We start from the raw sequence: 5,000 nt of genomic DNA, 5'->3' as shown, positions 1-5,000 counted from the left end.
GATGGCTGCGGTTGAGCTACGCTTGCGACGCCCCCTTGAGCCATCTAGCCTTTATATATATCTATGGGCTAGACTACTAGAGTGACATAAGGTACATTTCTCACCTTGAAAACAATTAAATGCAGACATACATATACTGTTATGTGTCTGAATGGGAAAACCTTTTGCTTTTAGTCAAACTAAGAAATACATTTTGCATTAAGATAAGATTTTGTTTGTTAAAAATATGTTTTTAAATAATAATTTTAATAAATGATCTCAATGTGGATCCATAATAAGTTTTGCCATAATCATGCAGCTCTATAACAGCCATGATAGAAATGTTACAAATAAGACTAAATAAAAAAATGATATAGGCTACAGTATTCCTTTTTTTTCAAATCGTCTTTTTGTGATCACTTTAGGCCTTTCGTTGCATAGTTAGAGCATCAATATTATAGCCATATCATGATATTAGACTGGATATCGTCTGTGATTTTGGATATTGTACAATTGTGATGTGGCATAAGTGTTCTTTTCCTGGTTTAATCTTATTGGTACTCTGTATTGGCGAATACACAAAAGTAAGTACTTGTACTCTGCCTGAAAAAAATCTAGTTAGTTGTCTAGAAAACTGGTATCTGTAAAACCAGTATCGGCAGGTAAAAAACGGTAATCGGTATTGGCCAAGGATTTTTCAATCGGTGCATCTCTAATGAAATACAATACTTGGTATCATTGAAGGGGAGAAATAATCAACCAAAGTGAAGTTTAGGAATCTTTGTGAGTTTATTTAACATGTTGTGAGCTTGTAGATCTGCTAGTTTAAAACCACAACTATTCCACATGTTGTGAGCTTGTAGATCTACTAGTTTAAAACCACAACTATTCCACATGTTGTGAGCTTGTAGATCTACTAGTTTAAAACCACAACTATTCCACATGTTGTGAGCTTGTAGGTCTACTAGTTTAAAACCACAACTATTCCACATGTTGTGAGCTTGTAGATCTGCTAGTTTAAAACCACAACTATTCCACATGTTGTGAGCTTGTAGATATACTAGTTTAAAACCACAACTATTCCACATGTTGTGAGCTTGTAGATCTACTAGTTTAAAACCACAACTATTCCACATGTTGTGAGCTTGTAGATCTACTAGTGTAAATCAATCTCTCATGTATAATACATGAGCTCATGGCTATTGAGCATAAAGCAGGCTGTAGGGTCTGGAGTCAGACTCTGACTAACTACAGTTTACAGATGAGACATGAATGTAAACATTTAGTTTACAGATGAAACATGAATGTAAACATTTAGTTTACAGATGAAACATGAATGTAAACATTTAGTTTACAGATGAAACATGAACGTAAACATTTAGTTTACAGATGAAACATGAACGTAAACATTTAGTTTACAGATGAAACATGAATGTAAACATTTAGTTTACAGATGAAACATGAATGTAAACATTTAGTTTACAGATGAAACATGAATATAAACATTTTGTTTATAGATGAAACATGAATATAAACATTTATAGTTTATTGATGAAACATGAATATAAACATTTAGTTTATAGATGAAACATGAATATAAACATTTAGTTTATAGATGAAACATGAATATAAACATTTAGTTTATAGATGAAACATGAATATAAACATTTAGTTTATAGATGAAACATGAATATAAACATTTAGTTTATAGATGAAACATGAATATAAACATTTAGTTTATAGATGAAACATGAATATAAACATTTAGTTTATAGATGAAACATGAATATAAACATTTAGTTTATAGATGAAACATGAATATAAACATTTAGTTTATAGATGAAACATGAATATAAACATTTAGTTTATAGATGAAACATGAATATAAACATTTAGTTTATAGATGAAACATGAATATAAACATTTAGTTTATTGATGAAACATGAGTATAAACATTTATAGTTTATTGATGAAACATGAATATAAACATTTTGTTTATAGATGAAACATGTGAGTTTAGTTTGATGTGTTTGATGTGTTTGAACACAGTAACCATGCAGGATATAGAAACCTCTTCATATTAAGAAGGATTATCATGTATTATTGTCTCCGCCAGGCCGTTGGCCAAATGCCTGAAATCATGGACACAGCGTAAGATTTCCGTAAAATTTTGCACGGCCTTTCCCATTAGGCCGAGGAAGATTTGCACTTCGTTGAGGAACAAATGACACACGTAACATTGCCCTATTATAGCGCCACCAGGAGGCCGCTTTTTCCACACATTTTGTCCAAACATCACACAAATCGTTACACATTATCTCTATAGTCAAATGATCAAGACGGATCCGTCAGATTTTTCATATTCCATCCTGATTGGCGAATTCTGAACATTGCTGCTCCACAATAACCTACGTGACCTGGCTGAGACCTGTGCTCTGTTCTAGTTCTATTTATATTATATGTATTTATGTATTAGAATGGAACCACAGTCCTGTTGGAAACCTCTCCATGTTGACAATGTGCTTCTCTTTGCCTTAAAGACATCTGGCAGCCTTCTCCCATGTTTTATTCACGTGTGTGTGTGTGTGTGTGTGTGTGTGTGTGTGTGTGTGTGTGTGTGTGTGTGTGTGTGTGTGTGTGTGTGTGTGTGTGTGTGTGTGTGTGTGTGTGTGTGTGTGTGTGTGTGTGTGTGTGTGTGTGTGTGTGTGTGTGTGTGTGTGTGTGGTGGGGGGATCAGTTTACCTGTCTCTCTATAGGCCATTGTAACCATATCTGCCAAGTAGCTCTCTGTCACACTGTGTGTGTGTGTGTGTGTGTGTGTGTGTGTGTGTAAGGTGATAGTCCTGTTATATGCCTGGTTAGCAGATGACAGTCCAGGCTAAAGTCTCATTGTGACAATAAGGTTGTGTCATTGATTAAACATGTTTAAAACAAATTCAACTAGAAAAAGTGCTCCTCGGAGCACAGGTCTCCGCCAGGTCAGGTAGGTTATTGTGGAGCAGCAATGTTCAGAATCCGCCAATCAGGATGGAATATGAGAAATCAGACAGATCCGTCTTGATCATTTGACTATAGACATAATGTGTACATTATGTATATGTGTATGTGTATATGTACATGTATATATAGACATAATGTGTACATTATGTATATGTGTATGTGTATATGTACATGTATATATAGACATAATGTGTACATTATGTATATGTGTATGTGTATATGTACATGTATATATAGACATAATGTGTACATTATGTATATGTGTATGTGTATGTGTATGTGTATATGTACATGTATATATAGACATAATGTGTACCGATTTGCGTGATGTTTGGACAAAATGTCTAGGAGTAAAAAAAAAAAAAAAAAGTTTTGCAAAACCCGGCCTCCTGGTGGCGCTATAATAGGCCAATGTTGAACGGTTGGCATTTGTTCCTTAACGTAGTGCTAATGTGCATACAAAGTTTCATTGCAATCGGACGCTGCGTTCATGATTTGCTGCATTCTGTTGAAAACGGGCCACTCCTGCAAACTTTAGATGTCAATCATAGCCAATCAGGATGGAATATGAAAAATCAGATCCTTGATCACATGACTATAGAGATCATGTGTATCGATTTCCTTAAAATTTGGATAAAAGATGAAAAGAATGCAGGGCAAAGGGTTTTCCTTGGCCTCTAGGGAGTGCACATACAAAGTTTTACACAGATCGGTGCAGTTACAGGTAAAAACATTAATCGGCCTGTTATAGCGCCACCATGAGGCTGATTTGAAAATGTTCAAGTGACATTTCTTTCTTCCATGGCCTAGTGGGTCTATGTGAAATTTCACGGAAATTGCACGCTGTGTTCATGATTTGAGGCATTTTGTTCAAAACGGAGCACTCCTGCAAACTTTGGAAGCCAATCTTAGCCAATCAGGATGAAATATGAAAAATCTGAAAGATCCGTTTGGTTTAATGACTATAGAGATACTGTGTACCGATGTGTGTGATGTTTGGTTTAATGACTATAGAGATACTACCGATGTGTGTGATGTTTGGTTTAATGACTATAGAGATACTGTGTACCGATGTTTGGTTTAATGACTATAGAGATACTGTGTACCGATGTGTGTGATGTTTGGTTTAATGACTATAGAGATACTGTGTACCGATGTGTGTGATGTTTGGTTTAATGACTATAGAGATACTGTGTACCGATGTGTGTGATGTTTGGTTTAATGACTATAGAGATACTGTGTACCGATGTGTGTGATGTTTGGTTTAATGACTATAGAGATACTGTGTACCGATGTGTGTGATGTTTGGTTTAATGACTATAGAGATACTACCGATGTGTGTGATGTTTGGACAAAATCTGTAGGAGTAATATAAAAACCCTGGTGGCGCTATAAAAGGCCTGTGAAAGATTCGGGTCAGAGGTTCTGCTCTGGCATCCAGGGAGTGTGTGTGCACAGTTTCTCTGCTATCGGCCCTACACACACACACACACACACACACACACACACACACACACACACACACACACACACACACACACACACACACAGAGGTCATAAATATGTCTCCTCCCACATGTTCTCTCTGTGTAACTCGTTTCCTTATTTCCTCCCATGTTTCCTTCTTGGTTTCTGTAGGCCTATAAGGGCCCCTATAGGCTTATGGGGGCCCCTGTAGGCTCATAGAGGCCTTGCAGGCCTATAAGGGCCCCTATAGGGGCCACTGTACTAAATATAGGCTTACGGGGGGCTCTGTAAGCCTACATGGGCCCCTGCAAGTTTACAGGGGCCTCTGTAGGCTGTAGGAGCCCTGCACACTTATAGGGGCCCCTGTAGGCTTATAGGAGCCCCGTAAGTTTAGCCCTGCAGGCTCACAGGGCCCCCTGCAGGCTTCCCGCAGGCTTACAGGGCCCCCTGTGGGCTTACAGGGCCCTTGCAGGCAGGTTTAGAGTTAGGAGAGGTTTAGGGTTAGAGAGGATATTCTGGAATGGAAAGCATTCCCTCCTAGTGGGCTGTGTATT

At 37.3% G+C, this 5,000-nt stretch overlaps 1 protein-coding gene across 3 annotated transcripts in view; it reads left to right on the top strand.

Annotated features, from left to right (window-relative positions):
* The window catches only part of ccdc88c (coiled-coil domain containing 88C), a 113,582-nt gene that overhangs the window by 17,680 nt on the left and 90,902 nt on the right, over positions 1–5,000 (top strand). The gene's annotated exons all lie outside the window — the stretch shown is intronic.

The sequence above is a fragment of the Gymnoscopelus braueri genome (genome assembly GCF_963280865.1).
Source record: "Gymnoscopelus braueri genome assembly, chromosome: 19".
NCBI classification, from domain to species: Eukaryota; Metazoa; Chordata; class Actinopteri; order Myctophiformes; family Myctophidae; genus Gymnoscopelus; species Gymnoscopelus braueri.
The sequence above is the reverse complement of the archived record's forward strand: the minus strand, read 5'-3'. Positions and strand labels throughout refer to the sequence as shown.